Raw genomic sequence first — 11,088 nt, forward strand, 5'->3', positions numbered from 1 at the left:
TGGATTAGGAGAAGTAAGAATGCCCAGCATGCCAAAATGCCAGTTTTGAGGTGTGAACTCAAGTCATATTCTCTTATAAATATCCCAACTATTCACTCTTCTTGGCCTTACAAATATCCCAGCTATTTGGTTTCCTTGGCTTTTGGTTCCAGTGCGAGTACTCAGAACATGACACAAGAAAGCCATATAGTCTTCAGCACAATCTTTTGGTGAGTCCTTGAAAGCAATACAAATGTTCAGTTTTGTAGAGAGTTGGGTGGCTTGCTTCTATTTATGCTGCGAGGACATCAATGATTAACGTTCTTCAGGTAACAGGGTGATCAAGATCTTGTTACCTGCATTCTCAAGAGTCCCATTTAAATCTCTGGTTGCAATCTGCAAAAGAGTTTTGAGCATGAACACTTAGTGATGATGGGAAGGAAAAAAATACATCCCTTCATGGCAACCAAACAAAACCCTGCAAAATGGACCCAGGGAAATAAAATGACTGGAAACATGTGAAGCCATAACAGCAGCACTTCAGTACTAGTACAGGGTCTTGAAGAAAAACAGAGAGGGAAGGACCAAAAAAGCAAATACTATGCTGTGAATGAGCAGGCTCGCCTAAAGCAGTGACATCCTCTGACCTCTGTCCATTGTTCTAACTACAGGCTTTTGAAGGTATGCAGGGATATTTGGGTAATTTGGGGAAAAGACATATTTAAGAATTTTGCAGCCCCTGCCTTGCTGGTTCCCAGAGAGATACGGGTTTGAAAGAAGGGAGCCTGAAATCTCTGCAGAGAGGCTGTTTTCTCACAAGGGGAAGCAGAGCAGGCGCTCATTCTGCCACTGACTCCAGCATGACACTGGGCAGAATATTCTTCATTTCCCTGAGCATTAGGTTCCCATCTACTAGAAGTCAATGATAAATTTCCTCCCCTTTACAAAACTTTTGATAAGTTTTATGTATCCTATTATTTCTGGATCAGCCAAAAACCAGGAAATACTGAAATCCTGAACTCCCCCTGAAATTTAAGTTCAAATGAGACTTCTTGACCGCATTTAAAACATGTTTTTTTCAGATAAGCTTTGGATAAGCCTCTGAATTCTGAAAAGTTAAGCTGAACTCGCAGCATTTAAGGATTTGTCTGTTGTAAGAGTAACACCTTTACCATGGTTTCTTCTAGAAAGGAAGGGGAAAAAACCCGCCCAAGGATTATACCTGTGATTTCACACATCAGGCAGCCCAAGTATTAGCATCATGAATGCTAACATCTGTGTCTGCTCCTCGCTAGCTACACAATGGCAGTAGAAGCTGAACAGACTCTCGCAGTCAGTGGGCCAATTCCTCATCTTGGTCAGCTCAGTGGGGGTTTTGCTGTGGACTTGATGTGATATCTGGATGAGATTCAGGGTTTGGCTTGTGCTGCAAACGTCCATAGAGGAAGAGCTCTAATGCTCACATGGGAATATCTGCTCTCTAAAGGCATTTGAAAAATAACTAACGATGTAATAACTTGGCACGGTGGTGTTCCCAATGTGGAGAAGACCACCCTTGTAGATCAGGAAGGGGGACTTCGAAGCAAAAGAAACCTGGGACTGATTAAACCAAAGGTCCTTCTAATCCATTATCCTGCTTCTTGAAAGCTGCCTGTACCAAATGCGCCAGAGGAAGGTGTAAACTCTTTATCACTAAAAATCATACATCAGCACACCTAAAAGGGAAAGATCACTCCTAGCCCCAGGTGGTTAATGGGTGGTTTCTGCCCTCGTACCTGCATGGCTTCTTTTGTTTTAATTTAACTGCAAATATTCCTGTTATTCATATAAAGATCTCGGGTTTGTAATCCCACATCTCGACCTCTTGAGAGTTCTGGAGATTGCTTATACACAATATACAGTAAAAATTTCCTTTTACCAATTTCAGGTCTGTTACTGTTTAATTTCATTGACAGGCTTTACTTCTCACAGACTTTGGGAAGGAGTGAATAGTATGTATTTCATCATAAAACTGCATGTTACAAGAAAAAATTTCTGCCTTACTTTTACTGCTTGTGTGCATGTGTCTGTAATGGGTTCCTGCAGTACACCAAAAGTAGAAGAATTTCCTCTGCTTGCTGAAAAGATCAGCTGTCATGTTGCAATTCTGTTTGGGCACAGGATGCTACCCACGGTTATGGCTTTCTCCAAGGCTCTCTGTCTAGCTCTTGCATTGACATGTCATATATGTGTGTGTACGCACACCCCCCCACACAGATCTATGTAGTTTGCAAAGGATACATGTCATTCTGTGTTTGTCTTCTTGTTGTCTAGCCATCTGCTACTGGCCACAGCTAGAATCAGGCAAATGAGTTGGACAGACCTTTTGCAACCTTTTATCCTATCAATGATAGGATCATTACCCATTCATCTTGATATTTGTAGAGCTAGACGTGAATGTATTTGGCGTCGTTCCTTTAGAAGCAAGTGACTTTCTTTTCAGACATCTTCTGGACTCTTTTCAGCGCTGCTGAATGCACTGGTCTCTGGATGCTGGAGGCATGCATTGCAGATCACACTTCAAATCATAGCAACAGCTGTAATAAGGTAACTTGTAACTCAGAAGTTGTTTTTAGTCATTAAGATTACATAGTCATTCAGACTTTTAGGGATACAGTCTTGACTGTATCTTGACTCCCTTTGTGAGCTGATTTCCTCTCTAAATCATGCTGACATCAAAGAAAACAAGGGAGAGGGGGGAAAGCTGCAGGCACTGTCAGTGGCTGCAATGGATAATTTTTGACCAATGTGAAGAAAATGAAACCCAGAATTTTCAGTTTCATGTGAGGCAGGTTTCTCTCAGATAGTCTTCTGATTGATCATTCAATCCAGTTTTCTTCCTGGAGCTGCCACATCTGCTGCCTTCTTCAAAGTAGCAACAACATCCAATAGAAATTTTAGGGATAGATCTGCCCATCATAAAGAGATGATGATTCAAGATATGAAAAACCAATATTTCAGCTTGCTTTAACAGATATTCAGGAGCAGTGACTACCAATTGTTAAGACATTCCTTGCTGCTGAGACTCAGGTACTTCAGAGCTGGAGCATGGAGCCTAAGCAAATTAATCTGTCCTGATTGCTGAAGATTCAGCTGCGGTGTCTCTGCTCTAGGATTTTGCAGTCAGAAGTAAAGGACCACCCAGCTGGTCATGGATGTAATCCAGTGGGTTTAACTATACACAGTAACTCAGCCTTGATTCTGAAGAAGTGGGGGCAATGTCTAGAGCTGAAACCAGTGACATGTGGAACATCACTAGCTTTCTCCAGTGAGATTCAGTTACAAAAGTATTGGCATCACTGCTCTAGAAAACAGCACTTTTCCATTTAAAGAAAAAAGTTCCGATGTTTATAAAGGAGATCAGGAGCAGGGAGAAAAACAGAATGTTGTTAAATGCTCAGGTTAAGATTTGCACAATTTTCAGAGAAATGGAGCATCCATTGGCAGTAAAATGGCAAGAGACCACATTCTTGGGTTTTTTTAGAACTCTTGTTTTAGAACTAATGGCTACTTATAACAAGTGACCTAGGTATTTAATATTATCTGAATTTATTAGTAAGACAAATAATATTTCTGGAATATTTTCAAGGGGGGGGGGCAGAATATTTACTATATTACATTTGAAAATGAGTGGATGATATCCACTATTCTGCAGTGATTGAAGGGTCTTCCATGTAAAATCTTTTCAGCTCTTAGGGTTTTTTTTGTTCCATTTCCATCTTCGGTAACTTTTTGTGGATAAAAATAACAAGCTGATTTTTGTTATTAGCAATCATTCTTAACTGCATGGAAGACCTGATGCCTGGTTAAGTTTTTACTGAAATCATGTGTCTAGGGAAGGAAAGTTCTAGCCAGAACCACTTCTCTCTTCTGCAGAGAGGAAGGAAGAACTGTTCTCCTGCAGCGGGCATCGGCTGATGAGAGAAACTGTACAACTGGGTTACTGAAAGCAGGAGCTGGCACCTGGGTCATGATTCCACTTGACCCATTGCGACAGCCAAAGAAATAGCTAAGGTGAGAAATCCTGCATGCAGCTACCCCGTGCGCAGTCAGTCCCCTGTGGAAGAGAGAGGGAAAATGTGCTAAGCCTACAGAGAGTTACTTCAAACACTGAGGTCTGCAGATCAGCTCCACGGCTGCTGTGTTGCCTGTACTTAAAATATTTTCTCCTATCCTCATGCCAACGCATCTGTCTACAGCCTAGTTCCAGGTTTAACACCTGAATGCTGTGCCTAAGGTTTTTTTTCTTCTTAATGATGCATGTAGACTAAAACTAAACACATTTACTTGCTTATTTCTGGAATATTCATGTTAGTGTTGTTTTTTTCTTCTATGAACTGGGGTCTCATAATGCTCCTTTATGTCCCAGAGGATCCAATAATGTTTTGAAAGAGTTCTTAAAAAGCCCCAGCGCAAAGCATTGTGGTGTTGTAGCCCTGTGAAGGATCATTGCTTGCGCCTCTCCATTCCTGTCCAGGACGAGTTCGGAATGTGGTGGCTGCTATTTCTCAAAAAGTGTGTATTGTTTAGCTCCATAATTACATACATACTTTCTTCCCTGTACTGTTTCTCCCAACAGAGCATGAAATACTGTGATTTAACAGTGCAGCTGGTAAATCACAACCAATTTCATATCAGCTGTTACTTCATATTGGCTATTTAGGTCCTGCCAGATTCCCAAAACACAGTGGAGACACTGTAGTTTTCGCAGTACTTTCAGAAATAAAAGATTACTTGGAAAACTACTGCATTAATTTCTATAGCTTCAAAAGAAATTAATGCTCCATTTGCACATATGACCTTCTTATAAACAGGAAGTTTACTTCTCTGTCCAGTTTTGATTAAATATTAATATGAATTTTTAAATGTTGACACTTCCAGATGGATATGGAAAAGAATTTATCAATGTACATTTTTGTGCCCTTTTCCTGCAACATTCTAGAAAAATTTTAACACTGAAAAGTGGCTTGGAAAACCTTTGGGCTGTGATGTTTAAATAATTGAAGATGCAGAACTCATATTTCTCCAGAAGAAAGATTAATTTTTACAAGAAACTGTAGGCATTTCACTGTGAAACAATTAATAAGTAAAGTAAGAAATGGCAAGTATCTGAGACATCTTTAGCTCTTCTGTTTGCCCAGTCATTACTCTGCATGGATGTGTCCATGTGGGATAAGCCAATGTTGTCAATTTGCCTTACTGGGACTACCAGGTTTTCATACACATGTTCATAATTTTGAGGGACATACATCATCTTTTAGCGAAGAGCCTGACACTTCTTATGGTGCAAGTGTTTTGCGTTAGAAATGTAAAATAAAACTAAAGCTGTGGAAAGAATTATTAATTCAAAAGGAAACAATTTCAGAGCGTTTTAATTTCCTGCTATATCCATATTTTTGTATCTCATCATCTGGGGCTTTGACACATGTTTATGCTCTGCACCCTGATGTCCCTATCACAGGAGAAGCTGTTCCAGTTCTCCCGGGGAGAACTGATAGGAAAGGTGGAAAATCCTCCCCTTTTTACCTGCCAGAGCTCTCTGAAGTGCACCTCAACGCCAAGGTTTGGGGGGCAGTGTCCCAGTGTCACAGACCAGCATGTGCTGAGACAGAAACTGGAGAAGGATGAAGACCAAAAGGCTGATAGGAGGAACCTGTACAGCTATTTGCTGGCTCCCACAACACCAAATAGCAGTGTTTAGGGATTTCTAAATTTTCTTCAGGTTAAATATTAATTTCCTGAAGTGTATCAAGCCAAAGGGATTTTTTAAAAACTTGTCTAATAAGAAACTGTGAATGCCAAATGTATTTGTCACCTGATCTACTTAAGGTTGATTTGGTTTTGTTCTCTTCCATCGATGATACTTCTCTTTGATATTGGTAAAACTTCAGGAAGTATATTGCAAAAAAAAAAAAATCTTCCTTATTTTTATACTGAATGAAACACATTTTCTGTACTACAAAGAGAATTGTTTCATTGTCAAAGAGAGTTTTTTACTTTTTCAGAAAGTGGCAGGGAGCCTCACTACTTCCCAAGGTGCTGCCTTGGGAGGAAGGGAAAAATTCAACCCTTCTGATGAGATGGAGATATTGCAGGCTGAGGAGGAGGGAGGGCATCTGCATTTGTGAGGTTCAACTGTGAGGCACAAAACCTTCGGAAACTCTGTTAATAGAGTCTATTAATAAAGGCTTTCTATTGCTTTCTGGGTCAAGGCTATTAATTTTGCTCACCCTGGGTCAGTCACAAAGCATTTGTGCCTATATCCATTTTTAAGTACATTTGCATATAGACAAACCCGTATATAGACACATACAAGTTAAGTGCTCATATGCACAGGGGTTTGCATGCAAATCACAATGAAAAATGAACCTCTTGCCCAATCCCTGTTAACAAAAACATAGCTGCTGATTCAAAATAGTCATAGGCAAAAATATCAGTACTAAACTTACTGGCTCAGTGGCAGAAGGAGACATATTGCGATGATTTGTGCTGCAGTGGGGCCTCTGCTTTTCTGAAATACCTATGCCAATATCACTTCACTGAAGCTATTGGAAAGCCAGCAGAAATCTCTCAGATGGAGACATGTAACATACCAGATGTGGTGTGGAGGAATGAGTGCGGGGAAAGCAGCAGCAATAAAACTGCACAAAATTTTACAGGGACTGACAAACTGCACAAAAGAGGTGGGCAGAGGGAGAAAAATACTCTGCTCAAAGTCATAATCAGTACTTGCAGAAATGTAGGATCTAGTCTGCAGAGATCATCAGCCAGTACCTGAACCACCTAAGACGCCTGGCCTGAGCCCCCCGGGGAACTGCTGCACTGTTGTGCACCAGAAGCCCGCTGCTAGTCTTGCTTGCTGCTTATTTTTTTATTAAATCGATTATAAAACCAGAGAGCCAAATTCTTGCTTCACTTGTGCAAAGGCAGGCTGAAGAATTGGATGTATGCATAAATTACAGAAGTTACGTTCCTCAGAGTGAGCTTGCAGAGGTGGCATTTTTCACTTACATACTTTTTGGTTTTTTCTTTTCTTTTCTTTTTTTCTTTTGTTTTTTTCCTTTTTCTGTTTTCTTAACCCTTTCAGAACAGAATGAAGGCCACTGATCCATGGTCATACCTAAGAAACACCAAGACTTCTTAAAGATGGAAACAGAAATGATTGGAGATGATTGTTAATGGTGAGCTGAGGGCAATTGTTAAAACATATTTCCCAAAGGAATACTGGTTATAAAGGATCAGCCATTTGGTCTGTGTATCACAATGCCCTGTTTGCAGCTACAGCTGTAAGAAATGCTCTATTTCCAGATGTGCCAGACAGATGATATTCTGGTAAATAAATGGAAAAAAAACCCCCAAACCAGAAATTATATTTAACCATCTGAGAAGTAGATATCTATACCTGGCCTAACTCTTTATACTTCCTTTTCAGTTAGTGAAGAAAAACAGTCTTTCCTAGAACAAAGATTTTCTTTTAATGTAGGTGTATAAAATAGGACAAGTAAACTTGAAAAGCTCAAATCCAAGCCGAAAAAGGTATGCATTTACTTACAACACTATTCTTTAGGATGCAGGAGGAAAGCATCCCTCCTGTTGTGGTCCACTCACAAGTGACTATAACACTATAGATACTCTGTATTTTTCTGGTGTGCTCTTGTAGTAAGAACATTTCTCTTATGCACTCTTAGTGGGTTATAAAAAAATAATTCTGTAAAGGTTTTTCAAGGGCCACTTAATTTTATCCAGGCAAATAGAGCGAGTTTTTGTTTCTGACTATGCTGATTCAGGATTCATTACCTGTGTTCACTGGACTGACTTCATCCAACTTGACCTTTGCTTTACTCACGCCCCCACATTGAGGCATTTGAATAGAATGACTCACTAAGGACTGACTTCTGAGCTTAGGCAAAAAGATGCTGACCAGATAGAAGGACCCAAATGGCTGTGATTCTGGCTCCTAGCAGCTGCATTCACTTGACATTGCTAATTCTAGAGATATTGACAATATTGGAATAGATATAAATCATCTCCTAAACATTTAGGCACACTGTTGTGATATAAAGGCCATTGCTGGGATATAAGAAACCTCATCACTAAACCAAAAATCAGTTCTGAGCCACTTGTCCAGCTGGCTCTGCTTGGAGCAGGGGGATTGGGCTAGACAATTTCCAGAGGTCCCTTCCCACCTCAACCACCCCGTGACTCTAAAAAAGATGATGGAAAATGAAAGGAGCTCTTACACAGCCTGCTAGAAGCACTGGATTCAGGTGCTTATTATTAATGGCAAAGCTTCAACAGCAAATTAGGCTGAGCAAGAAAATCTGTAAGTAGGTTGGGATTTCAGTAGTGAACTTAAATCTGACATTAAAATAAAGGAACAGTGATAGGCATGAGGCTGTGCAGTTATCTTATATTTAACCCGTATTTAGTACCACATGCAGGACATCAAATTCCCTAGATCCTGAGGGAAGACAGGGTCCTGACTACTCTATTAGACAGACACAGGGAGTCGGTGTAGTCCTGTTTAGACCAGCAGATGTCTGGAGCTGGCACTGGGTTTAACCATTACCAAAATTGCCTGATTTGTCCCAAGATACCTGCTCCCTCTCTCTCATCAGAAAATCATACAATTGCAGAGCATCGTGTTGATGCTTCTTCTCAAGGGCTTCCGCCTCTTTATTCCTCTGACTGAAAAATGTTAGCCTTGACTGTAGTCTAAATAAGAAAAATATAAAATAGAAAAAAAAACCCAACAAAACCAAAACAGTCAAAAGAAGCAAACCATTAAGGATACAGAACATGATTTGTACCTACTAGACCAATTTCACAGTGAAAAATTAACTAGGAACTGAAGTAGGCTTTTTACTAATCCTGGTTTCTCAAAGAAAGGAAGCTGGCATGATCATGCTGACCATTTGTCTGTCATATGCTAGTAAATCACTAACAGAACTTTTAAACTCACTGGCCAGTTTTAATTGACTTGACAGAGCTGAATTTGACAGACACTTCACAGATTACGAAGTACATACGATTTTTGTGCAGATAGGATTGATTAAGATTTCTCTTCCATGTGGATTCTCTTTTTACTAGTAAGTTACAAAAAGAATGAAAGTTTTTTCTCATAATTAGGGGATGTCTAATCTCTTTCTCTTTGATGTCTAATAAGGGTAAAGCTCACGAGGCAACATTCAGTGAAAAAATGCCTAAAAGGCACAAAAATGCATTGGAAGCCAGTCGCTAGTTCCAGTGCCCAGGGAGTTACTTGTGTCACTGGCAACACTGGGAGACCCCTCATGGGAGTGGCCTATTCACAGGAATTTAAAACAACCAAACAGAAACAAGTTGTCCTTGTCATTTCTTTGTTCTATATTAGCACAGAAAGCTCTAGCCAAGCTTCAGGGCTTACTTGCTAGGCACTGCGGAAACGCAGTTTAAGATGCAGTTTGTTGTCCTGGAAAATCTGTTAAATGGTCAATATAGACTAAAGATACACTTGTGCAAATGTGTGTGGAAGTCACGGGTGGAGGGAAGGGCAGATGGAGAATGGTGTAATAGACAGTTAAGGGGTTTTCCCCAAATTTCCACAGAGGCCAGTGAGGAACGGAGAACAAAACACAGATTTCCGAAATGACACTTTTTGTTCGTTTTCATTAATATCTAACAAGAATCCTTAGGCAGGATTTGAAAAGGCAAGAGGAATGAGTTTAGTTTGTCTACTAACACATAAGATCTTTTAGACCAATTGTCTTCCTCCATGTTGTTGGACACTAACATTGCTGTCTATGGTAATACAGAGAGAAGTAACAAATATGCATCCTGGAAAAAGGTAGGAAAACATTTAGGGAAAAAAAAAAAAAATCATGCCACCCAAGGATCTGCTATTCTTTATATTTCAATAGAAGCTAGTTTGAAATAGTCAAACAGTCTGATAGCTCCCTGGCAGACTTTTATAAGGTCTTTCATCCCCTTTTTTGCTCTTTATAGCTTCTTAGACAACTATGGCATTTTAGTATTTTATCTTCCTGAAGAAAACATACCACCCCACCCCCCCAACCAACCAACCAAAAATTTACAGAATTCTATGATTATTAAATGATTCTTGCATATTTCCCAGAACCTTCAGATATAGTAACTAAACTTTGGTTCATCGGTTGACAAAGCATTTTAATCCAGAACTAAGGAAACTATCCTGTTTAACTCTGTGTCTGTACCTATTCCAGTATACATTTAACCTTGGATAATTTCATTGGATAAGAGGCTTTATTATCCCAGATTAGCACTGGCTGTGCCTGAATGGCCTAACTGAATTTCTCCCCTTCTCACTGGTACATGAATTACTAAAGCACACAATGACTCTTCCCTTCATTCACCTCATCTATAAAAGGAAATAAGCACAAAGAAGCTGAGTGTATTTCCTAGTTTCTCATTTTATATACTTCTGTTAGTATTCCCATGACTGGTCTTTTACTGTAGTTTATAGTTGGGACTGAAATAATGCCCTGGATTTGAATACTCCACTGTTCAAGGATTGCTCAGATGTACCACCCATGTTTTGTAATGCCTAATATATTGTCTGGGATTTTTCCTACTATAAGGAAATGTGATTCAGAGATATGGTTTATGAAAGTTAGCCACTGATGGGATAATAAAATAAGTTTATTTTGCAAAATAGATTTAATACTGGAGGAGACAGAAGCATGGTGGAGAGTTTTGAAGATGAGATTTCAGACACTGAGGAACACATAGAAAGAACAGAAGTCAAGCAGGGAAAAGACCGTCCGTGCTGGTGGTGGTGTGATAAGTGATATGAGTCAAACCATATGGAGAAAAAGTGGCTCTGAGCAAGGTGGAGGGTGAGGGGAATTAAACAGAACAGGCTCATACAAATGAGGAAAAAAATCTTGAATTGTAAATTGTGAAAAAGAGAAAATCAAAGAAAGATTGGCTTAAATTGAAATTTAGAATAGTAGAATAAAAACTGAAGATGAAACAATGGATAGTAGGGGTTTTTAACTTTTTTTTTTTTTTTTTTTTTTTTGTGAAAACCTCTCTAAGGTGTGAAACTTAGCC

This window comes from Accipiter gentilis, chromosome 28 (assembly GCF_929443795.1).
Source record: "Accipiter gentilis chromosome 28, bAccGen1.1, whole genome shotgun sequence".
In the NCBI taxonomy this organism is placed as follows: domain Eukaryota; kingdom Metazoa; phylum Chordata; class Aves; order Accipitriformes; family Accipitridae; genus Astur; species Astur gentilis.